Source organism: Planococcus citri, chromosome 5 (assembly GCF_950023065.1).
Source record: "Planococcus citri chromosome 5, ihPlaCitr1.1, whole genome shotgun sequence".
NCBI classification, from domain to species: domain Eukaryota; kingdom Metazoa; phylum Arthropoda; class Insecta; order Hemiptera; family Pseudococcidae; genus Planococcus; species Planococcus citri.
Window position 1 is genome coordinate 30,019,567 of NC_088681.1, and position 27,219 is coordinate 30,046,785.

Genomic DNA, 27,219 nt, shown 5'->3' on the forward strand with positions numbered 1-27,219 from the left:
TTCAGTATGTACTTTTGTAGATGGTCTGCAGAGTGCTTTTCGGCGCTTAATTCTTGGTTCAATTCCAAGATACTCCATCGACTGGGTTCCAATTAAGAATACGTGATTACAGCCTTTCAGCACATAAAAAGGTATTTTCAGTGCGTGTTTTCCAAAGTATAATGTTGGTACAATAATATATCTTGCTGTTTCAGCTTCTTTTGAATCAGCTAAAATACAAACAGCTGGATTCTCTAGCTCGATAAAATCCAATTCATCGGAATGGTGTCGAATCAGGTGTAAAGCTGTTTCCTCTGACATTATATTTGGCACTGCCCCAGAGTCAAGCTGGGCTGGATAACAGGAATTTCCAAGTCGTAGTGGAATTACGCAGGTAATGGTGTCATTTCTTTCGTGTAATAATTGCGATTTTAAATTGTCGTTCATTTCGGAGACTTTTATCGGTACTTTCGTAAAAGATGAAGATTTCAAGGCGTTTTGTTCTTCTTGATTGACAGATATGCGATTAACCATATTGACTGAATATGCTGGAAAATAACGATACTCGGGAGAAGAAGACTGGGATTTTTCGTCTTCAGCCTGCTCATCTTCCTGCGCTGAATCGTGCTGGACATTTGTTTCGGGAGCATTTGTGTCGGGCATACCGGAAATGTCATGCGAGTTATCTGTTGTCTCGGTGAGAGTGTCTGATGAATCGCTGGCAGATTGATTTAAGGTATGTATCATTTCAGCTGCAGCTTCTTTATTAGGATAGTCTAATATTTCTTGAATTAATTTTAATGAATTTGCTGTCATATGTTGTAGCGAGCCATCTGGTCGAGCAACAAATCGAGCATTCGGGTCATCTTCGGTAGTCAAATCAGTAATGGTTACAGGATCACGTGAATCCATGAAGCGCTTGGTTGGATCACAGAAAGTTTCAAGAAACTCAAGAATTCTTTCTCGTCCGGTAATTCCAAGGTTGTAATAATCGCCTTTGTCGTTTAAATAGAAATAATTTTTATCAGGAATCACGTTGTCATTTTCATCGCAGGCTACGGTATACTTGGTTCCAACGAGTATATTTTCCACTACTTCAGCGAAGAATATGGCTGGATACAGCGAATAGCGTACGTTGCGAGTTGAACAGACATCTAGAAGGATATGACGAAAATCGAGCCATCTCTTGAATGAAGTTGTTGGTTCATCTCCAGCTTTCGGGCGAACTGGAGGAAATATTACGAGTATGTCTTTAAATTGTTTATTTACTAGTAGTCGAATTATTCTATCGAAATAATTCTGAACGTATTTCATATCTATCGATGAATTATTCAGCTCAAAATCGCCCATTGAAATTAATACATGTTGTTTGGTGAATGAAGCGTTTTCAATTTCATGAGCTAATTCTTTCAATAAAATAACCTCTTTTAAATAAGGTTTTTTATCGAAGTCTAGTTCTGGCATTCCATATTTGATATAATAAGCCAGACCATCACCAATAATTTCGTAGTCATCGAGTGCTGATGGAATTCGATCGAAAGTAATAGAATTAATAGAATTAATTACAACTCCTCGTCCCCCGCTTGGCTCGCAGGGGACCTCCTCAAGTTTTTTGGCTTGACAACTTCAACTTCAGAGTCTTCGCCGTCAGAGCTTGAGTCAGTATCTCGCTCCTGATGATTTTCTTCTTCTTCTTCCTGATTGTCCATTAATGACTGATAAATATAGGTGCACTTTTCCAAATCTTCGGCAGTGATACCTAAGGAATTCAAATATTTGGTTGGAAAACGGAATGAAGGTTTCTTCGGTGGTTGTTTAGGGTCTTTGGATGCCCCAGCGCTGGCGTTGGTACTACCGGTACTTGGTATAGCGTCGTTAGCTTTCGGGGCGCTTTTTCCCTTATTTCTAAGTTTATTGAACAAATTTTTAATCGCACGTCGATCAGTATTTCGGTTCGGAGTGGACATATATGGCGGTACCCAAAATTTAGTATAAGGAGGAATGGTTTGATCGTTAACTTCAGCGTTGGCATTAACGTATTCTTCATGTCGACGCATAACTTGCAGTTTTTTCTTGAATCTGATGCGGTCTTCTTTGCATTCGGTGAATTCAAATCTCAAATCCTTCGGTACTTTTAGATAGACAGTGTCCAGCAGCATTGCATCAGTAATATCGGAGTCAGCCAATACATTGAACCACTTGAGTAAAATTCCAGCTATTTTCTTCGATGATTTCTGATTAAACTGCATCTTGAGGAAGTGACTTCTGGCATTATTTTGTTCAACGCCATCCCAAACTTTCTGTACAAATCCATCACGATATTTGAGATATGGTAGTTTTGGATTAACGTGCTCCTTATACGCCTTGGCTTCATCGCTTTGAATAATTTGCGCAAATAAATTACGATACTGAAATTCGCTAGCGCGCTGTTCTCGCATAAAATGTTCGAATTTCTCAATGAAGCTCATTACTTCATATTTGTTGGTATTATCGTAATAAATATCAGCTTCGCGTAGATGTTTAGCTTTAAGATTCATTTTTCCTTCGAGGAATTCTAAATCATACCGCAATGTACGTTGACGAGGTTTAACTCCAGTGTCTTTTGTTTTAGATTTATTTCTTCGAGCAAATACACCGGATTCATTGAATGGATTAATATTTCCACCGCCATCGTCATCGTCATCGTCGCTGCTATCATTGTCATCTCTGCGTGAGCTGGAATCATGTCCACCACTAGAACCCCCAGGATCAGAACCGCGATCGTTATTTCGAGTAGTAGTAGATACTTCGTTACCGATTGGTAAAATATCAGGATCTCTGGACGGGTACTTACCGTGCACATTGTAATAGAATAAATCGTCGACAGAATACGTAAGTTCAGTCGTTGTATCTTGAATCATATCGGTTTTTCTGTCAATTCTTACGGTATCTTTCTTTAGAGATGCAAACATCTTGTCGTACATTCCAAATTTACGCGAGGCTTTTCCCAATTCTTCAGTCAAATATTTCTCCAGATTTTTATGATCTGACGAGCGTTGTTCTTGAAAAGTAAAATACACATCTTTGAGATCTCCTCTCGTGGTCGAAATTCCAACTTCAAGACCTTTGATGCGATCCTTAACCGCAGATGTTCGAGCAGCCCATCCGGTATTTTCTCTCTTGATCCAGTCTATAATTCCTTGAGCGTGAGCCAAAGATACAGCTTGATCATTTTCCGGTAGTACATACTCAGCTACCTCAACAGCAGGATAAGGTGCCACAGGATTAAAATCATCAAAACAATATACTCGGCCAGCATCTTGATCGACGTCATTATTTTCATTTTCATTTGCCCCAGCCTCAGCATCAGTATTCACCGCGACGTTACGAGTTCTAGGTCTTCCTTCACCGTTGTCAATTTCTTCCTCAGCATCAGGATCAGCTTGAGGGAGTCTTCGAATAACCGCTGGAGGAGGTACCTGTAAATTGATTTCTGGAACGTCTCCAAACATGTCAATCCAATGATAAGTTTCTTGAAGTTCTTCGAATTCATTTTGGGTAGCGTCGGGATTGTTGTCGTCTTCGACAACAGTTGACAAATTAACACGTGTGGGCTGGGTTTCCACTGTTCTTCTTGGAGTGGAAGTCGAGGGCTCGAGTATAGTTCCGTCTGGAAGAGTGTATCGAACTTTCTTCTTTCGGCCTTCAGTAGAAATAATTGGACTAGCAATCACTGATTGCTGCTCAGGAGTAGCCTTCTTTTTTGAAGCGTAAAATCTCTGGGTTTCGGTGATAAATCTCGACGTTGCTCCTCGCTCAGAACTTTGAGTAGGATGTCCGAGTTCTGCATTTCTTCGAGCAGTAGCGCGAGTCCATGGCTGACGCGTTGGCTGCGCTTGAGGTTTTGGACGAGTCGAGGTTTTTCTTGATTTTCCATTAGAATTACGCTCTGGATCGCCGTTGCTCATCTTTTCGAATTAGTACTTGCGTAAATTGCCGGAGTAGTGTAATTTATTGAATAAATTAATCGTCGAAGTTATTTCTGTTATTACGTACGATAAAATATAGAATTAATTGAATCTTTATTAGAATAAATAGAATTAAATAGATGTTGTCGTGTAGTGTTTCAGGAATACTTACGTAGCTGAAAAGCGAGCTGATTAATTTCTCGAAGAATTCAGATAAATACAGCACTCCCAATATGATAGCAAGTAGAAAAAATACAATTTGGCAAGGTAAGCGTAAATGTGTCCAGAGAAGTATCCACATCAATAGAATAAATAGAATTAATATTTTATTTATTTTCCAGTTTTGAAGGCGCTGATTGGTAACGTAGAAGTAATAAAATAATACTTGCCGCGTCGTGTTTAGTAGCTAATAATCGAAATAATATCCCAATTCTGGAAAAACAATAATATTCGTAGGAATATTTTCCCCAAGTTCGAAATGATAGAATTAATAGAATTAATAACGTGAGTTAATTAGAACTAATAATTACACAAATGACTGTGGTCGAATTAATATTCGGGAACTGTGGTGTATTTGAGTCCCAGTAAACTTGTTCCAAAATGTTGAAGAATTTCAAAGTCTTGAAATTGAATCAATATTTGAATGAATAGAACAAATAGAGAGCAGTAGACAGCTTGATGTGAACAGGTCAAGAATCAATAGAATAATGAAGCTTCTGTTCTCTTACTGCTTGGGTATCGACCTACTAATCATACCGCGAGGGGGGTATGTCGTCGTATTTCCGGGAGTAGGGATGGTTAATCGCGATTATTGCACAATATTTTGCTGCTGGCGTTAAAATATTTCGTTGATGGTGTTTAAATACTCGACCGTGCCGATGTTATCTCGTTGATAAAGTCTGGATCTTTCTGTACTGAATAAATTTGTAAGAAACTTCGCGAAAGAAGATAACAATGCTATCAGCGGCGCTAACCAGCATCAAGTACTTGCTATCCATCCGTAAACGATAGGGCTCGCAAAATGTTTGAATGATGCTGATAAGGAAGCTGCAAAACTACCTAAATATAGAACAAATATCTAACAGTGCTCGCGTAATCGCGAAGGGTAGACAATGGACTAGTATTTTTATCTTGATATAGGTAATTGTGGATTTTCCCAGCTGCCGATTATTGTGTAATTTTTCAGCAACGAAATAATCAATTGAGATAACGATTGATGTTGAATGTGTCGAGTGTACGAGATAAGGATCACGTAAATACCCGCGGCTATTGTATTACGTTAAAAATACTTCCGTTATCTTGTTTAAGCGCCAGCTTTGGTCAGGTTCGCGTGTATTTTAATCGGACGTGTTTATAAATAGAAATAATATGAGAATGGGAAAAAACCCAGTGCAACTTTTGTCACACTTTCAAACCTGTCAAATTCTTGTTCAAGGTCGTTTTAGGTTCGTGGAAAATCCCATAACGAGTGTAAAAAGTGGCGATTTTTGTTCCACAGAAATAAATAGAACAAATAAACGTGATTTCGCCATCATAATTTCTTCCATAAACGAACGAATAAATACGCGATTTCTGGTACTTTCCAGTGTTGTGATTGGATGAACAGTTAGAATAATCATCCAATGAGATTCGCTGGTATTAAATTACGCATTTTGGACGTAATTTTGCGAATTATTTTCGCTCATAAATGCCATAAGCATACTCTCGTACCATGTAGAGTAGAATCAATAAGTGAACGAATAGAATGAATTTTAATTTAAATAGAAATAATACGTAATCGAGTGAAAAATGTACTTTTAACTGCTACATGACGAAAAACACGTTCGGATGCGTTTTTCGACCATATACTTCGAGGTAATTTGTGGGTATGTTGCCCCAGGGGGTGTAAAAGGTCCACAGGGGGCTGGAATACGAACAAATACTCGTTTTTTCTGCAGTAAAAGGACGATTACGCGTGTAATGCGAAGATTTGCGAATCAATAGATATTTTCGAGTTGATGGTTTTATGGTAGTGGGTAGTAAATCCGAGCTCGTGATAATTTCACTGCCATAAATGTCTGTTGAAAGTGAATTAATATTCCATCCGTGGGTACTTTTATGGAATTAATAGAATCAATAGAATTAAATAGAATTAATGAATTTTCACTTTCAATCTTCGTGATAGAATGAATAGATATTTTCGCAAATCTTGATGTTGTTTGGCATGAATTTTCGAATCAATCGCTGACTTATGGAATTTTTTCCATTGGCGGGGTTAACAAAAATACATGGATGTAATAATTACGAAAAATTCTGCTTCTTTCTGCAACTTTCTCTGTAGTTCTGATTCGTCTGCGCAGCCAAATCAAATACCCAAATAATAGGAGAAATAATCAGTTTTTTCGTAAAATACTGCATCATACTGGAGCTAAGAATTTCCTAACAGAAATATCTTGCTATGAGGAAATAATTTGAATTAATGAGAACTAATAGAATCAATAGAACTAATAGAATCAATAATGCCGATTATTTCCACACCTATGGGCTGGTACTTCCATAGGAATTTATCTTGAATTAATATTTAAGTAAATATCTTCGTTCCCCACCAGGGATGCCAAAATGTAGGGGGAGATTATGCAGATCTGGGGTGCTAGTTACTTCGATCCTTAGCTTCTAGGAAAGGATTCACGAAAGTAACGAATCTCTCTACATGAACAGGACCCTCTGAGTACCATTGGTTCAGTCCGAGAACCTCACGGGGGCCCAACCCTAGATATCGGTTGGGGTTTGAGCCAGAATAAATAAAACTCGTAAATTGGGAATTTACTCCTTGTTATTTCCTCTGGGTGAGTGACCAAGCCACCAATATCATCATAGGACGAATTTGAGTGTTGGGAAACGAATATTAATTACGTAAATAAGAACACAGATCTTCTTCAAGTACATCTAATTATCTCAAATTACGAGAAAAGAACAACATGAAGTTGATATCTCTTGAGAGTAATTATTGGAGAAGGAAAGGGAGGTTGAGAATTACTACAAATTCGTAGCCTATTCTCGGATTGGTATTTTTGGATAAAAAATTGGTAAAGAAAAGATAAATACCTGGGATTGTGTTGAGTTGGGAAGACAATATAATTAATTCCAACCATACTAGGAATTAATTAAAAATTGCTTGTTGTATGGTGATACACTTCCGGAAGTTCCAATACACCTGACTTTATAGAATTAATAATTATAGGGAGTATCACAAGTCAGTGTGAAAAGATTCCCTATCCAATAAAATTGGACACGTAAATAAGAGGCACTTCCGTAAATAGTGACCCCTGAGCTCCATGTACTTGGCTAGTTTCATCCACTGCGTTATAGAACGAATAGAATTAATGTGAACGAATATTCTGACCCCCGAATCCACACTGGTAGCCCCCTAGGCTCGGAGAGTCTAGGAGAGCTGACCAGGCAGTTCGGCAGTACATTGGATACTGACTGTACAGTGGAACTAGCAATTATGAGCTTAGGGTAAAAATGAGTCTGGATCAAGCAGCAGAGGCAGCGGATGCGCGCGTTTCTGGGCTATGATTGGCTAAATATTATGTCATGAGATCGCGGAAATACCCATTTATTGATAGTATCCGCGAGCTGAATATTCGCGTCAGGTTGAGCAATATAGTAAATGTTTTTTCTCCCAGTTAGGTAGCAGAAAAAGCTGTTTTTTCTCCCTCTACAATAACAAGTTCTCAAAAGGGGTAACACGAACCGAGTAAGTACATACATATGTAGTTGATTTTTCTGCAATTCCAAGCAGGAATTTGAAGAAGCTACGCAATATTTCATAATACTCAAAAAATGGAAACACTTTTGAAAACAAACGAAAGAGTCTCTCTATTAAAAATAACTCATATTTTCTGAAATCAAGTTGCAAGCGATTTGAAAATATTTTTCTTTTTTAATAAAAAGAAAACATTATTTTGAAGCTTTCAAACAAATTTTCAATTACATTTTTGCCATTATCAAAACTAAAAAGCTTCATGGCCTTTTTTATTTTATTTTTTTAGAATTAAGTAACAGTGGGTTATCTATCCTATAAAGCTGCAAGAAAAATAAATACCCCAAAAATACGCGAAAAATACCCGAAAAATCGGAAAGAAGTTCTGAGCCCGATCTATGGCACCTAGAGAGCTGATTTTTTTTTTAATCGACAGCTTAACGTCTCTAGAATATAGGAAAAATACGCGGGGGCAAAAATTTTGAAATTAAAGGGCCCAAATTTTGAGTTTAAATGGGCTGTTTTTGCCGTTTTTTCGATTATTCTCAAATATATCAAGAACGAAAAAGGCTAGAAGGGTGGTTAATATCTCGTTTTGAAGAGCATTAAATTCTGAACATGTCCCTCGATTACATTACCCCTCTGGGGTTTTTAGTTTTTGAGCTATTTTGAATTCAAATTTCGAATTTCAGTTACACAATTTTGAATTAAATTATCTCGAAAACTAAAAACGCTAGATGGGTACTGTCAACGAGGGAAATGTTCGAAATTTCATGCTCTGTAAAATGGTGAAAACAGATTAGAAAAAAGTTGCTCAGATCGTGCGATTTTGATCGTTTTTTATGGAATCTTGAAACAGAAAACCGTTAAGACGGTGCGTGTACTTATACACCCACACAAGCATACTCGTACACACAACCACCAACGTAATTCCAGACAGGATCACGCGACATGCGCGCGCATACAAACCTCTCACTCCTCCTCCAACAACGGAATTCTTCAGTGCAATGCGAGGATTATGATTTATGCATATCGATGAAGCGTGAAATTCTCAACAGAAACAGATACATATTATTGCTAATGTTATAATGTTAATCCGTCTATCTTCGGTGCTTTGCTTTCGCGTCTATCATCTTTCATTTTAACCAAAGTTTTAATCGAAGCATATACTTGGGAGCAAACCTCTTCTGAGAGTGAGTGAAGGGGGGTTTGGGGGCGCAGTCCCCAAGAGCGAGTTTCGAGGGCGAAGCCCGAGGAACGAGTATGGGGGTTGGGCCGCGAAGCGGCCAGGGGGCGTAGCCCCCTAGTATCTAATACATGGTATAATCATTTTCTTCAAGAATTTTCATGTAAAACACTTGTACCTACATTCAATGTTCATGGCAAGAAAACACAAATTTCTAAAAATTATCCAATTAATTAATTCTTATCCATATTTTTCAACCTTTCATTCAGTATTATTTCTTCTTGAAAATTGCATCTAAATATTTTTTCTGGAGGATAGAGACTACCACAACAGTTTCCTTTTTTAATGTTTGAACTGACAAGAGAACAACCCGGGGTGTCCAACCTTCGATTCAAATGAATTTCAAAAATCAGAAATTGTGATTTTTTAAAATTATAGGTACTTTGCTACTTTTTTAATAAAAATAATGAAAATCTTTTCTGGAAGAAATATCGGATTTTCCAAACCAAATTCCTCAATTTTCCAGCCATTCAGAAGCCTTCAATGCGATTTTCGATTTTTCCAGATTTTTTGAATTTTTTTTCAGAAGGTCTGGAAACTATGTAATTACAAATTTATTAGCTATTATTGTAATTTTTATAACTTTTGGATAAATTAGGAAATGCAGGAAAAATGCTTTGCGCAACTTTTGCAAAACTTTTATGCAAGTTTCTTTCGCGAAAATCCTTCGTCAAATTATTTTGCTAAAAATCTTTTCAAATCATTCGCAAGAACTCTTCGTCAAATCCTGTGCAAGAATCTTTGCAACAATTCTCTGCATTCCTTCCGCAAGATTCCTTTGGCAAAATCCTTTGACAAACCCTTCGCAAATCTGGCTTCTCAAAGTCGTCTGTCTGCCTGTCTGGCCTCTTCAGGTCGTTGACCCATCTGTCTGGCTTCCCAAAGTCGTCTGTCTGCGTGTCTGGTCTTTCAAGTTCATTGACCCGTCTGTTTGGTTTCCCAAGGTTGTCTGCCTGCGTGTCTGGGCTTTCAAGTTCATTGACCCGTCTGTCTGGCTTCCCAAGGTCGTCTTCCTGCTTGTCTGGCCTTCGAGGTCATTGTAGTCGGGGACCCACAATAAGGATCTACTGCACCTCCCCCATCGATCCTCCGAGACAACTTTTTTCTTAAAGGGAGAGTCCTAAGAAACATTTCTAGCCCTTGATGAAATTTTGTGGAAATATCAAATTTCAAAAATCTACTGGAGGGTCCAGTAATTCTCAAAAAGTCGCCGCAGGCTCCAAAACGACTTGAAATTAATTGACTTCGTAACGAATTGAAATTAGTTTGCAGAATAAATTTCAGCATTCCAACTTCATTTGATGAAATGTGGAAATTTCAAGTTTCAAAAATCTGCTGGAGGCTCCAGGACTGCTCAAATCTGATTGAAACAGTTTCCAATCGATTTGGCAGGTCCAAAATCGGGTATATCCTAAATTTCAGCTTTCTGGATCAATTTGGTAAAATTTCGATTTTTTTCCCCTCATTTTTGGCCCAAATTTGATTTTCAAACCAAAAATTGAAAAAGTCACTTCAGCACTTGAAATTTTGACAGGTGATAAATGTCTGCCTGCTCTTTCGATTTACCTTTGTACGGTTCTCTCCCTTTAAGAAAAATGTTGTTTCGTAGGAATGGGGGGGAGGGGCGCAGTAGATACTTATGCAGGCCCCCCGACCATTGACCAGTCTATCTGGCTTCCCAAGGTCGTCTATCTCTCTGAACTCTTTAAGATGATTGACTCATCTTTCTGGCTTCTTAAGGTCGTCTGTCTGCTTGTCTGGTCATTAAGGTCATTGACCAATCTGTATGGCTTCCCAAGCTCGTCTGTCTGTCTGTCTGGCTGGCTGGCATCTCAAGATGATTGACCCACACGCCTGGCTTCACAAAATCATATGTCTATCTGCCTCGCATCTTAAGGTCATTGACCTGTCTTACTGTTTTTCCAAAGTCGTCTGTCTGCCTGTCTAGACTCTTGAGGTCATTGACTAGTCTGTCTGCCTGTCTGTTCTCTCAAGGTCATTGACCGCGATATTACTTCTTCATAATTGATTTTCATCCCGCTCACTGAAAAAGTAGGCGCAGAAAAAAGAAAAACAAATTTCAAAAAATTTCCATTTTTGGACTCTTGAATAGGTATCTGTTGCAACAAATTGAAAAATCGTTTTGGGCAGCCAAAATTTTGGACTTTGGTTATGGAAGTTTCAGTCTAGATTCTTTCCAAAAATCGTATTTCCATTTTAAATCGAGGGTCAGCCACTCCACGTGGTTTCATCGTCAGTTCAAACATTGAGGAAAGAGACTTTTGTAGTAGTCATATTTTCCCCTCCCCCACCCTCAAAAAAAGAATTCGATTTGGACGCAATTTTCAATTTGGAAATATAATTCTGGAAGACAGGTTGGGGAAGATGGAGAAAAAATAATATGATGATTTTTTGCTGGAAAAACCACTGCTCTAGCTGCTACCATTACACGAAGGTGAAAACTGAAAAGTGAAAAGCTCAAGCTGGTATAAAAAAATTTCAGATTTTTTTCGCCCTTCTGACCTTCCTTGTAGCTTAACCCACACACATGAAGAACAAACACACATTTTCGCACATCTAGTTTTATTTTCACTGTTCCCACCTTTAGAGACACCAATATTGAAATCATCGCTTCCGTATTAAATTAAATTTGACACCTACGAGTACTTGAAAAATAATCGCATTACTCGCTTCCTTTAAGAACCTGAGAAACCGAAAGCATCCTTCTTCGACTTTCCTCAAAAAATAAAATACGAAAATCTCAGTAACACGCACCTATCAACCTGACTCTCGCCATCTGCGTATTTTTGAATCATCTCATCTTCATTTTCCTACGCTACGTAGAACGTACTATGCAGATGTAGATCCCTGCACACCTCACCCCCATTGCAAATCAGCTCCGGCTATAGTCGTACTAACAGACTACACAAGTACACAACAAACGACATTATACTCGCAGTAAAATCACTTTCACCGACTCCCTAGTCTAAAATTCCGATTCGTCGTTTCGTTATCATCATCGAACGCTAATAAAATTAAATGAGTTTGATTAAAATCCTCTGTCGTCCTATAGTATATCCTGCATTTGCACACGCGCTACTTTATCGTAAAAACAAGCTAGATCTAGAGGGGTTGGCATGGCGCTCGCGACATAATTTCATAAAAGATGGCATACGCCGCAACCACCCCCGTCCCCTCCCCTAAGGCTACGGCTGCTCCATCTCATCGTCATTGCCGACACATGCAGCGGCAAATTCGCTGGCGTCCCTTCTGATAGTGAAAATATTTCACCGGAATCATTATTTACGTACGCGCGACGTATTTTTCCATTTTGTTTTTGAAAATGTTAAAAGCTTTTTAGAAATGTGGGTAAGCGCTTCTTCGTTCGTCTGCTTCTTATGGTATAACTGAAATATGATACGAAAAACTTTCAAAGGTGTAATTCGGAGAGCAATTTTTAAACTCGACGCGCGTCGAGGTAAGACATTAAAAAGCTATCAGTTTTTTCCCAAGTGCTCAGATCATCATACGGAGGAATGTTCCCAAGGGATACATCACAGGTCTGCAACGTACAAAGGTGTACCGAACGTGTAGTTTTTATAATGTAGGTATTTGGTTAAACTTGTTTTCTTTTTTTCCTCATCTCTGCTTCTTCCTCGTTTTTTTTCTTACCTTCTGTGCTTCGCGTTTTCTCGTTTCTCTTTTCACCTCGTCTTTCAGCTATTTTTTTTTTCTTTACTCTCGTTTCTACTATAAGGCGTATACACACTCACCTTTAAAATATCTATTTCAATTTTCCATTCTTAATATTTTTTCGCGCGCGAAAATACTCCTTATATACTTTTTACTTTTTCAATTTGCCATATTCTTATTATCTCGCGATTCGATGCTTTTCATTTACCGCCATCATATTCTACCCTTCTGTCTCCTCCAATCAACCTTATAGATTTTTTTCTTCTTTTCTTTAGCTCTCGCACACATCTCTAATGCCAAATGAAAATTCCTTCACATCGTCGAATTTCTTCTCCATCCCTTACATACTTACAGACTTTTCGTCAACACCGAACAAATATACAGCTACATAATATACTTCAACAAATACACATAAGCCATCGCACATATCCTAACCTTATACTCAGAAGCTAAATCCGACCCGATATTATTCCAAGTTTTTTGGCGCGCTTAAAAAAGAAAGCTTTTTTCTGCCGTCTGTGCAGGAAAAAAACTTTATACATATAGAAAGTGGAAACGGAAATGACTCAATTATATGCTACGTTAAACATTCATGAAATAATATCAGTAATATTTTTTCCCCCACGTACTATATGCAACAATATTAAATAATTTCATTTATAAATTATTCATATAAAACTATTTTATTGTTTTTTTTCTTCTTGCAAAAAAATGCTTGGCTAGAAAAAGAAAAGTCGAGAGCTATTACGCGAGAAGAGAAATTTCTCAGAAGAGAATTTTTTCCTTTCAAAATTGTGCTTACCCAATAGAACTGAAATGCTCGTACGAGACTTTATATTTCTCTAAAAATATTATACCATTGTGCGTAAATATGGCAAAGTGGCAGCGTTTCATTTCGACTCTTTTCATTCTTGTATATTAGAAATGGTCGTCGTGTTATACAAATGGGTAATTTTTCTTTCGTTTGAAAATTTTTTTCCTTTCTGGCGGAGTAGAATTTTTTTCCAGCATGAGAAATCTCATTTTTGTTCAATTTACGGAGGTGCTTGCGTCGTAAAAGAAAATGTACTAACGTAGATCATTTTTTTGGTACATTACTATGCGTCGTGATAGTGAATTATTAGATTAAATTGTCACTTTTGCTAATAATCGAGAAGGGACGTAGCCAGGAGAATGTAGATAGATTTATACAAGGTGAGCTAATTGCAATTTTGAGTGCCTTCTGTACGTGACGATACAACCCAAACACATCAAAGTAAGCAGAGTTGAGTATTGAAAACCAAAACGTCTCTATCATTTAAAACACAGGCTGTGAACCAATAGAATCCAGACATCCTATGGATTCAAGATCAGATCTAGGTTTTATTATGATCGGATTATATCGGTTCTGTTCAAACCTGATCATATTCAACAGGCAAGACCTAATTGGATCTGACCAGATCTGATCAGATGACATTCTTTGGACCAACACTATTTCAACAAAACCTTGAACTGCGAGTCTCTCATTGTTACCCTTCCCCACCGCCATCTCCCATTACTTACACCTCGAATAAAAACCCACCTTAATTACACCAAGAAAACTCACTCTACTTCATCCATCACCTGCACAATGCTACCTCCTTAGCCACAATTGCAATCTTTGTCCCATACAAAGATAAATTCTCGTTAAACGAATCCACTCGAAGGAAACAAACCACCACAAAGTACACCATCGCGCTTCGTACATCTGCGAAAATTAATCCCTTTCTGGTATCCAAAAACACTAGAGAACCAGTTAAGTTTGAAATTAATTTCCGCAAGTTGTACCCGATAATCCGGCCATAATTCATGTTTTTATCACTCTAAAACTAGCTCGCCTTCACCTCGCACTGGATCATCCAACACCTCTAAATATTTTGTTAATTTCACGCTTCGCATATTCCGCCGAAACGCCGTCGCTATAGCGCCATGCTACAGAGCACCGGAGCAACTCGCTCATAAAAATTAACGTCGACCTCCGCGAACATACCCATTGTGCCGCTGACCGCATTCGCTGATAAGTACCATAAATATACACCGCTTAAAGACGCATCGCCACTGGGGACCCTCGAAACTAGGGTGGAAAAAAATACTCGTACACGCCAACGGGTTCAGTTATCTCGAGTCTTGCGCTTCGTAGCACTAATTCTCTCTGCCATGCCATCTCTTCGTAGTATAACCTAGGTTAAAATAATACCGCGAGGTGTAAACCGCTCTAAACGGCGGACATTTGGTTTCTCGTTTTATCGTATGCTCGTAAAAATCACCGTTCGAAGAAAAACCACCCCTAGAAAACGCAGCACAGGTGCAGTGTAGATTTGGTACTGGGTGTTTCGTAAGTAGATGTCAGCCGGTACAAGGCCACATAAGGGAACCGAAGTCACGTTTGGGTGGAATGGTTTGCATAATCTTTTGATGACAGGAGATAGAAGCGAATGGCAGGTATTCTTCCGGAATATGAAAATACATTTTGAGATTTATCGGAGTTTGCAGGAAATAAAAGTGTATGAAGTAGGAGAATTCCAGGGGATGTGTTATCGTTGACACATCTTTTTTTTTCATTTTTATGAAATAATGTACAAAGGTCAGTCAACAAATAAGTTTCCCTCGTTCAGAAAATTAGGAAGGGAAATACCTAGGAACTTGAAATTTTCAGGGAATCTTGATACAACCTTTGAGCACCACTCTGCAAAATTTTATTCGGATCCGTGCAGTAGTTCGTTTATGATGAGAGTTTGAAGATATGGTAGGAGTCTTATAGCGGGTCCGAGTTGAAACTTAAATTGATTTCACGATGGGGATTGTGCCAAATTTGCGAGGCATAGTGATGCACTCAACCCTGTTTTTGGTTACCATTGTGTTAAGGAACTTGTTTTCATCATTCTTACACAAATGCTGACTATTCTTTCGACGTGCAGCAACATGAACAGCGAAATTTTGTTTGTGACACAGCACATTCAAATTTTGCAGTACTGAAAATGACTTTCAAAGTTCAATAATGTTTTTTAGGCAGTCAAATATGAAGCATCATGCTCACATATGATGTTTTTGATACTGATATCAAGATTATTATGTATAATTTCATCAATTTTGGCTGTTGGGTTCGTTTTTGAAACACTAGCTCACCACTGGATTTTCGGCACCACTCACATATTGTTCAAATTAGGACAATTTTTTCTTCATGGAGGATCAGTAGGCATCTGTAAAAATCCATTACCGTATTTTTTTCAAAATTAAAATTTTTTTACTCCTCCTTGAACCACTTGAACCTCGGACACGCTATAAAACTCCTATCACATCTTCAAACTCTCATTATAAACGAACTACTGAACGGATCCGAATAAAATTTTGCAGAGTGGTGCTCAAAGGTTGTATCAAGATTCCCTGAAAATTTCAAGTTCCTAGGTATTTCCCTTCCTAATTTTCTGAACGAGGGAAACTTATTTGTTGACTGACCTTTGTAGTTGTACGATGGGGCGTATTAGTTCGCTTAGCGACTGGTATTCAATAATTCAACAATTTTAGATGCATTGAATATCAATTAATTTCTTCAAGATGAAATCCTAGCCTTTTTTGTAAAACTTGCTTCTTCTCATTTTTTTCCTGTCCTCTTCCTCTCAACTCTGTAGAAAAATTTTGAGGAATTCTTCGAATGTAAAAGATCCCAATTTTTAATCCTTGAAATTTGGTTTCCCAGCATACATTTCTGCTAAAAAATGTTAGCAAAAATATTGCAATCACTATAAAACTCAAAAATGGAATTTGTAGCTCATGAACTGCTATGAGAAAAATTTGAAAATAAAAGCTTAAAAATACCTATAACCTACATTTGATTAATAGGTAGGTACCTACAGTATAAATGGAGAAAATTGATGCCAAAATTTGCAGGAAAAGTCATGAAGTTATGATTCGGGTACTTATGTATTTCAAGGACAATAAATAGGTAAATATTTATCACTTTACTCATCAAATTAATGTAAGATTCTCGTATAAACTGAAGAACAACTTACTCATTCTTATGTAGGCCTATAATGTTTACTCTGGTTACTCTTAAGACGAAAATTCGAACTCACCTGAAACAAAAACAAATACGGTAATGGGTTAGCTTATGTATTCCTCTCATTACAAATTACAAATACAATTCTAGAGATAATAAGAGGGAAAGAGCTTCAGGAAATAAAAAATTTAAGAATTTCATTTTCATTCCTCCATAGCCTACGTTTATTTCGTAGTAATTTTCAGTAGGTACATATTTTCATCCTTTCAGGTAACCAATCATGAAATGGTGACGGGAGGGGGAAGAGACCCTGGCGATCATGAAAATGATCTTAAGTGAATTTCTATAGCCTACCTATGAAAGTACTACACAAAGTATTGATCACTACATTTATTTCACTTTTTGCATACGGTTACTTCTTAATTCCAAGTTATTTGACCTACTTAAATGTACAAAAGTAAATTCTTTATTTTTCTGGTTTCTCTTGAATTTTGGTTCTTTTAGTCCCTTTGGTTCATTCGATTCCTCCCAGTCTCTTATTTCTTCTGATTCCTTTATTTTTTATGATCCTACTAATTCTTTTGGTTCTTTTCATTCATGGTTCCTCACGTTCTTAGTTTTTGGTACCTCTGAATCTCCAAGTTTCAATTTTTTTCGGAATCGACTAATTTGTCTGATTCATTTGATTATTTTTGGTTCTGATTTCTCACATTCTTTTGATAGTCTTTTTGTTCTTCTAATCTTTTTAGGTCTTCTAGTTCCTCTAATTCCTTTGATTATTCAAGTTTTCTGGTTTCTGTGGTTTTTTGACTTATTTGGTTTCTCTCATTCGTCTGGTTCTTCAGGTTCTACTTGGGTATTCTGGTTCAGTTCCTCTGGTTCCTCATGATCTCTTTTTTGGATCTTCTCATACCGTTCACACTACTGGTTTTTCTAGTTCTTCGGATTTTTCTGATCCCTCTTAGTCTTTAGTTCTTCTGATAATTCTTTTGGTCCCTTTGGTTGATGCAGTTCCTGCGGTTTTTTGTCCCTCTGGTTTTTAGTTCCTCTCTGATTCTATTGGGTTTTCCGGTGTCTCCGACTTTATTGGTTCCTTTAATTCCGCTTACTCTTTCGGTTTCCCGGATTTTAAAATTTTTTAAAGTTCCTCCTAGTCCTCAATTCTTCTGATTCCTGTCATTTTTTTTTTTTTTTTTGGTTCTTTATTTTGATCCTTGTGGTTTTTGTGAGCGTTCTAGTTCCTACGGTTACAATGATTTTTTTCCTTTTTTTTTGGTTATTTTACTGCGTGTTTTTTAGCCTGTCTCGTTCCTCTTGATTTTTTTGGTTTGCCAGGTTCTATTGGTGATTTTATCGGTTCTTTGGGTTTTTTTGATTCCTCTGGTTCATTACTTTTTTTGATGTCTCTCGTTCTTGCGTTCCAAGAATTCCTTCTAGGATGCAGTCGACAAAAGTTCTTTTATAGGTACATGGGCGTTGATCCCTTCCCAAGCAATATTCCAGGAATTCAAAAACTTCTTCACCCATGAAAAATTCTCTTTTTTTTTGACCCTAATAGACCTCCTAAATTTTATGGAAATTATTTGGAATGGAGGTGTTTTCGCTAAAGGATCTGAAAAGGCTTTAGGATACATTTTTCGACAGGCAATGGTGCAATTTGTCGATAAATAGTTAAAATAAAATGTTACCAAAGGCAAAAGGGCATACCTGTATCGATCGAGAAAAATGATATATTCCCAGATGTTATAATTTCACTATTTAAGTAGGCTCATCTCATCATTTTTTTTTTTAATTAATGAATACGTCTTGAGGATCAAATTTCGTAAGGACAAGGGAATATTTTCATGGATGCCATCACTGATGACAAACCAAACTACTTTTTTGTGAGGGTTCAGTTTTTTGCAAAAATGCGTTTTTTCTTCACATTTGAAGTATTTTGGAAAAAATACTTTTTTGAGGATGTCATTTTTCAATAGGTAGGTAAAGGTACCTAGGAGTTTCAATTTTTTTTTTTGTAATATGGAGATTTAGACGAGGAATTTAGGTATGGCAGGAATATGAAAATAATAATCAAATGTACGTTACAAGATTCACCACCTTAACAGAATTTGCATTTGAGCATCGACGAAGAACTCAATTTAGAAACACCCTGTACTGCACAAGACTATTGCTCTTATACATATAAAAATCGTTTCCTATCCGAGGAAAATATTTAACGGAAGCGTTGAATGGAAGTTATCTTTTTTCACCTTTTTTTCCACTGCTTGTTCCCTATACACCTATACGTTTATAAAGGCTTCTCTTGGAATCGTTTTTCTCCTAGCTTCCATACATATATCGTACATACAAAGTGATAAAATTGCCTTTCGGATCGCCGTTATATAACATCAATTATGCAGTGTCTTCCCAACGTATACCATTTTTTTCTTCACCCTCGATAAACGTTTTCAGATAAAAAAAAAAGAGAGAAAAAACAAGACCTAGAAAAATTCAATCTCGTATGCTAGTCACGTATGCTGTGAGGGCGACTTCAACACACCAGTAAAATTGATCCTGCCTTTGAAATAATGCCAATAAGATTTAAATTCTTGTAATTCATCGGTTTCGATAATATCAATATGTAAAACCACTTCATTATACACGTTTACACGATTGAAAATCGTTTACATTTCGAACATTTATCATAAATGCATGTTCCGCATTGCTGTTATTGCAATATTACTCGTACATTCATGATAGAGTAATTACCTAAAGAGCATATTTCGCTCGAAAACAAATTATAATATACGGCACTTGTTGCTATTTCACGTACTACGTGTACGAATATATACGAATATCAAGTTGCAAAACGTTCGAAATCAAAGCAGCGAATATCAAATATTCGAACTGTACACGCGAAGCAAATCACAGATAAGAGGTGTAGGGTGAAAACGCATTTCGTATAAAAAGCGTAAAAAGATACCGATATAAATTTCTCAAGTCTGCCGTGAAAATGTCAACAAAAGCGTGAAAGAATTTCTCATACGAACACCATATAAACGAAAGGGAAAAAAATAGCACCATCGTATATAGTGTAGTACAAATACACGAAAAAGATAGCTACCTAACAAAAATACCAGTCCAGAATATGATTTTTGTCTTGCTTCGTCTCTTCCTAAATACGAAATTGTAATACCTGAGCGAGCTTTTCGAAATTTCCACACCAAATGAACCAATATAGTCTTAAAAACGAACTATGCGACGTAATACGATACCCATCCTTCCATTTGCGAGCTCTGCTATTCTTTCTGGCGTGCAAAAAATTAAATATTTCATTCGAATGTTTTCTCGACGAGCATTCGTGTGCGAAAAACGTCGTATATTTTTCAAAACACCGGCCAACTATTTCAAGCTATGACGGTATTCTTTCTCTTCTTTTTTTCCTAAACCAATTTCATTCTCTCAGCCTGGCATCGTTGTCCAGGTAATTCTCTTCCGTATACTTGGAAAATAAACCAAGAATACTTGAGCGACGAGTACTATACAGTTACAGTTCAGCTCCATCTTATACCTGATTAAATCTCTTATTTTTTGACGCATTACTAGAAGATAACGTGGGAAAAAGGAACACGAGAGTAACTAACAATGTCCGCATTTTACACTTATACGTTCTGCTACCCAAGAGTAAAATGAGACTGCGGAAAAGAGATCGTCAAGGGTGACTACTGACTGTAGTATTACTGCGGAGGGGTAATTTTTACCCCCTCCCTTCCTAAGGACATTTCTAAGAATTTCTTTTGATCTAATAAAGCTAGCGAAAAACTAAAAATCATGCTTAAATCAGCGCACATTCCTTAATAAGATTCAGCATTTGCAAAATTGATAATTACAAAAAAGTGAGTTTTCTTAAAATCAAAACTCATTTTTTGAAAATTTTGTTGAGAAAATCGACTAAAATTCATATCACATTTTTCAAAGTCTTCTGATCCATGAACATTTAGTGGAAAATGAAACTTTTAAAGGGAAGCACAAAACATGTTAATATGATTATCAAATCAATTCGTGACTTCGGTGGCTCATTTTTCATAAAATTCTTGGAGAGGGGGGAAGCCTAGAGAGGATAAAAAAAATTTAGACCGTTACCCCTAATAATTCTATAGGATTGGCTAAATTTATTCTTGACCATATCGTTCAAGTGGCGGTGAGATGATGTTCAATGGCTTGGTCAAAATCTATTATCGAAGGCGATATTTCTAATTTCCGGGATGAATTTCACTTTGAGAGAGAACCGAGTTATTGAAAAGTTCTACCCATAGCACCCATAAGGAGGAATATTTTGAATGAATTCGTGCTCTGAATCAATTTTCACGTGATTTTTCGCAATATTAAAAATTGTAAGTCACGAATGAACGAATGAAAAAAAATTGGCTCTTCAACTTTAACGTTTGTAAGTACCTACATATGACCTTGAGAAAGACAGGGAAGGAACGTGATGAAACAAAAATTATGACTTTTAAATTATTTGAAAATTGCAAAATCGTACGAATTATGCAATGTTACTTATCAAAAATTGGTTACCACATTTTTCATGTTTTATTCTGCAAGAACTGTCTTCGCATCAAAATTGCCAGTATACTCACTTTAGCTTGGATGACTGTTTGACAGCGAATTGCACGTGTTTTAAAAACGTGTTTTAAAAATTACTACATTCCAACAATTTTTTGTTTCGTAATAAAAACAAGTACTTCGACGACACATTTTCAAGCTATAAAATGCCAAAACTTCGCAATACTCGGATGATGCGAGGAAAAAAATTCAGAATTTCAAAAATATTGGGTAAGTAATAAATATTCCATTTTGGACATTTATGATGATAATACGTACAATACAGAAAAACTTTCGTCCACTTCAAGTTTTATCAGCATCGAATTAAAGTATAAAATGAACGGTTCGCGTTACCAATGCATCACTTGTTCTTACTATACTTGCCTATAGTTTTTAGAAACAAAACAAATTCGGTGTGTCGTGGTGATACTGATCAGCGAAAATTTCAAAAAAATGAATTCAAGTTACCTTACGTTCGTTGTGGGTGTTGTTATTTTCACCGTAAGCCAACTTCTGTGCTACGCCGAAGCTAAATCCGGAGTAAGAAAAATGCTGAATTATCAGATTATTTTTCTAAAAGAAGTATTAGTTTCTTCCATGATCACTTTGACCAAGGAATGAACAACACTATAATTATGTACCTACAATAATACTTATTTCAGTTCGTTTTTCCTTCCATTTTAAAACTAATTTTTTCTTTCCAAAGCACACTCCCATTAAAAATTGAGCATTTTTAAAATCAAAATACCATTTATTTTTAAACTTTTCATTTTTTTTACCTGCATAAATTGGAAGGGATTATGATAGAAAAAAATCAAAGTATTCTGACCAAATTCAATGCAGCCTTTCATATGCACCTTAAGTTCACCCAGGAAAAATATCATCCTGCGAGGTGTTCTTGGAGAGGTGATATCGTGAATTTTCAATCCAATCCTTACATAACGCGTTTTTAAAAAAATCTTCGAATTCCAAAATATAGCATTTTTGTGACTCTTTGTCGGCCTATGCAATTAGTACCATAAAAATCCATAACCACTTTCAAGATTCTACCCAGTGGTTTAAAATTTGCAACTCGCTTATTTTTTTTTTAGGTAACTTAAACTTGTGTTTTAAGAATAATTTTTTAAAACTGGGGAAATATTTTGAAATGCAGTGGTACCAATTTTTGGTCGGTACTATCCATTTCAAAAAATAGAGAAAAATATTTAGTAAAAAAAAAGAAAAAATGATCCGAAATTGGCACCACTGGATTCCTCGATACCGTTTCGAAATAATCAATACCTACGTAATAACTAAGTATTTGAGAAAAAAATATTTTCAAACCACGAATTTTCCTAAAAATGAGTGATTTTCAAATTTCTAATTCGCTCGCCGGTAGAGTCCTATAAAAGGTGGTATTGAATTAGGATTTTGTTGCAACCCAAGTTGGCCAATCACTAGAGCGAAAAACCACAATTTTTCGAAAATATGTTTACCGACATGAGGACCCATGTTGTCCCACTCGGGAGAACCTCCCAGGAACTGAAATATATTCTGAGTGGCTTAACCGCACTTCCATTTTTTTGTGTCTTTTAACCATGTTAGGGGGGGGGGGGAGAGATTTAAGAAATCATATCGAAAAAAATAAGCTGATTTGTGAGAAAAAATTTTTTGGTGATAAAAAGTGGGAATTTTTTTTTACAGAAAACACAATTTTTTTCAAGTATTATTTTTTATAGGTAATTTAATAATAGAAAAAAAACAATTTTTCGGAAATTTTGACAAAAGGTGCAGGTTTTTGGCGACAAAAAAAGCAAGAGCTTTTCAGCAATTTTATTTTATTGCAATTATTTTAGCAAAAAAAATTGAATTCTTTTTTAGTAAAATTTTGATAAAAAACTGATTTTTTGACAATTTAAATAGGTACTTACACAAAAAAAACGATTTTTTTTTGACAAAAAGGTAAAACTTTCTGGGAAGTTTGAACAAATAATATTGGGGGGGGGGGACAAGATTTTTTGACAATTTTGATAAAAAAGAACTAATTGTTTTGATAATTCTGATAACAAACATATTTTTCTTAGCAAATTTTGATGAAAAAGTAAGAACATTTTTTGCACTTCGGAAAATAAATTGAGCTTCTACGTGGATTCAGGAAATTGGTCGTTTGGAAAATGACAATTAGAGATTTTTCCATTCCGGAAAACGTATTCCAGGGAATTTCTGGGAACTTACAATATTATAAAGTATTAATTTATTGTTTCTTTTTTTATTTCAAGACGGCTGGAAAATGAACACCAAAAGAACCGGACACGAATACCAGTATAATGCAGATTATAAAATTATTCATAGAATTTCAAGAAATGAAGAATATACATAACATAAAAATGCGCTGCCCACACCTTACTTATAATGTAATCTATATTTACCAAATAGCATAATAAAAATTTCTCGCGAGAATCACGTACACAGTTTTATTTCCGTAAGTGAAGTAATCTACGAGAAAAATTGTAAAGTTAATGAGAATTTGGTCGAAATTTAGGCTGATGGTGTAATTAGGCATCGTCTACGATAATATTGCGAGGAAAATAATTTTCAACCAAAATTAATCACGTTGACAGGGAAAAATCGTGAAAAATCAGTTTTTCACATTTTCGAAGGTCTTCCAGCTATTTAAAAAATTCTGTCGTGCATCCAAAATACACGACTATAAATACTTTGACCAACATTCAGCGAACCCCAAACCTTTATTGGCAAGCTCTTAAAATATGAGAAAATTACCGAAATTTCACGACTGCATTTTTTACGATGAGAAAATTCCCATCCTCCGAACACTTTTTTTCGCGGTTAAATTCGAATCATTTTATATTAAGAGTAAGTATTCTTCCACTGGAAAAAAATCCAAATGCGCCACTTCCTTGATTACTTTGTACAAAATTTTAAAGCTTTTTTACTTGATGATGCATTTATTTGACGTTGATAATAATAGCAAGTAAAGAGAAAAGAGGAAGGAAAAATCCTAAATGTATCAAAGATCACAAAGAAATTAATTTTTTTCATTTCCTTTTACGGTGCAAAGCCCCGAAGAAAAAAAGTAAAGAAAAGTTGCCGCGAAATAAAGTAAATCCGGGGAGAGATTCTCAATATAAAAAAGCTAAATAGAATTACATTCGTTGCCTTTGACAAGTACGCTTCTTTATATTTTTCTTTATTTTTTTTTTTCAAGTTAAAAATTAGAACTGGAAATGAAATAACAAATCATAAGAGTAGTACGACTACATACACTACGACGACGAGACAACGAGAATCGTGTCTTCTCTCTGTATGTGGATTGTGGAGACACTGAAATGGAGTCACTTTTAAAAGAAGACCAATAACGATGGTAATTTAAAAGAGTATACGTTACAATTAAACTTTAAATTATTTGTTTCCATAAAACTGTCAAATATTCGGTTTGTTTGTCTAGCGAAGCTTTCATACAAACAAACACGAGAACATATAAGTCGGCCATTTTATTGCATAAGGAAATAGCATTCATTCGGCGAAAAAATAAAACAACACGACTCACGAGTAGAGTTTAAAAGTCCGCGCATAATTCAACATTATCGTGTTGATAATGATTTTTTTTCGGTGGTTTGAAATCTTTTCGTATTTTTCTTTTGCCTTCCTTTTTTTTTTAGTTAACAACGGTGTTTATAAATCTCATTAAAACAACGAAAAAGTACCAGAAAAAAGTTCAACTTTTGCAACGAATAGCTACGAGATAATGCAAGCAAAGAAAAAATACTTTCAAACTGAAGAACATAAATTTACTCAGGGGAAAGGAGGAATGGCCTACCAAAAAGGGAGAGAATCAGACACAGGCGTTAGAAAGATAGTATTCATGTACATTTCTTTACCCTTTTCCCTCCAAGAAAACAGGAACATTTTCCTTCTTTTCTTCGCAGAATTAATTTATTATTAATTGAAGAACGTAGGCAATGAAATAGTAAGCATAGGTATTCGTATATACGAATTAATAATTATGGACTGAATTTGGTTAATTCGACTCGAGTACTTTGAGTATTTTCAAGTACATACGAATTGCACGCGAGCTTTGAAAGTTTCACGAGCCCTGGTGAACTTGGGCTCGGAGAAAAGGCAACCAGCAGAGGGCGAATTACGAAATTTATTATTATTAATATCAAACTCGGTAATAATAAACGTCAATCAAACGAATTTATCTACCCTACGGTTGAAGGTAATATAAGAAATTTTATTGTCGTAATTTTAATTATATTACCGGATGGGTAAAGCGTAGCGCGTGTTTTGAGCATGGTTTGCCAGGCAACGAGAAAGGTGGAGAGGTACACGAGATGCGTTTTGAAAAAAAATTCACGTCGTTAAATTTACGCCTAAGACCTATACTTTTGCACGAAGCACCGTGGTAAAGTTTTATGCGAATGTGTATGGAGCTGGCATAGCATCGTTCACGTCGAAACGGAAATTTCTTGTTACACGCAATAGCGGGCGGTATACCCGAACCCCCGAATCCTTGAACCCCTTCTCCACACCGCGGCAATTATTATTCTAAATAGTCGACAATAAATTTAATGACACGTAATTGTTCAACGCACCGAGCTCTGCCGTCCGATTCTTCGTAAATCGATGCTGATCACGTTTGAGAAACTGTTTGAATAAGTTAGCGAATTTGGCTGCTGGGTTCGCTACCCCTCCCCTCCCTTCCCTTCCAATCTTTTCGTATCTCATCCCTATGCGTACACATCGACTGAAAGAAGGGTAGCGATAATTGGCCGCAATCGAAAATTTCGTTCGATTGTTCTCGAATGAGCATTGAGCACCGAGAAAGGGAAAGTTGTAGAAACAGCTGATACTGAAACGGCAGTAGGTGGAGGAAAGCTCAAATTTTTTCAATCCCGGTTTAATGCTGGTCAGCAGGTAGATACATAGGCTATTATTAATGAATCTTTTGAACATAGATATTTTTTGACCTGGTCATTCTATGTGAAAAAAATTTAAAAATTTAGAAAAATTAAAAAAGGGAAGAAACGAAAAACTAATAGTCGGGGAGCCCACATACGGATCTATTGCACTCTCCCCACCCATCGATCCTCCGGGACAACTTTTTTCTTAAAAGGGGAATCCTAAGGACCATTTCTAGCCCTTATCCTCATAAAAAAAGTGGCCCTACATACAAAATGGCGGCCATTTTGATTGACAGGTAAGCTGAAATCGCAGATTTTGGGTTCCAACATAGGACTTGCACGAAATTTTTTAAACCGTACAAAAGTAGATCGAAAGATCAGGCAAAAATTCATCACCTGTCAACATTTCTATTGTAAAAGTACCTTTTTCGAATTTTGGTGAATTTTTGAAAATTAAATTTCAGCCAAAAATGAGGGAAAAAATCAAAATTTTACTAAATTGACCAAGAAGGCTTAAATTTGGGATATACGTATTTTCGACATGCCAAATTGATTGGAAACTGTTTCAAACCGTTTTGAGCAGTTCTGGAGCCTTCAGCAGATTTTTGAAACTTGAAATTCCCACAAAATTTCATCAAATGGAGTTAGAAAGCTGAAATTCATTCTGCAAACTAATTTCAATACGCTACGAAGTCAACTGCAGGTGAATTTTATGTCGTTTTGGAGCCTCCAGCGATTTTTCCAAAATTACTGGAGTCTCCAGTAGATTATTGAGACTTGAAAATGGAGATGGAAAGCCGAAATTCATTCGGCAAACCAATTTCAATACGCTACGAAGTCGACTGTAGGTTGATTTCAACTCGTTTTGGAGCTTCTAGCGACTTTTTGAAAATTACTGGAGCCTCCAGCAGATTTTTCAAACTTGAAATCTCCCAAAATTTCATCAATGGAGATGGAAAACCGAAATTCATTCTGCAAACTAATTTATGTACGCTACGAAGTCGACGGTTGGCGGATTTCAAGTTGTTTTGGACGACTTCATATCGTATTGAAATTTCAGCTTGCTATAGCTCCGTTTGATAAAATGTTGTGGGAATTTCAAGTTT

General features: G+C 36.4%; 1 protein-coding gene and 1 long non-coding RNA gene across 2 annotated transcripts in view; one reads left to right on the forward strand and one right to left on the reverse strand.

Annotated features, from left to right (window-relative positions):
- Window positions 1-27,219, reverse strand: part of Sema2a (Semaphorin 2a) — a 515,491-nt gene that overhangs the window by 300,105 nt on the left and 188,167 nt on the right. The window lies entirely within an intron of this gene.
- On the forward strand, window positions 21,437-23,648 carry LOC135848533 (uncharacterized). Its single transcript, XR_010559380.1, has 2 exons — window positions 21,437-21,749; window positions 23,468-23,648. It is a non-coding gene; the product is annotated as an uncharacterized LOC135848533 (long non-coding RNA).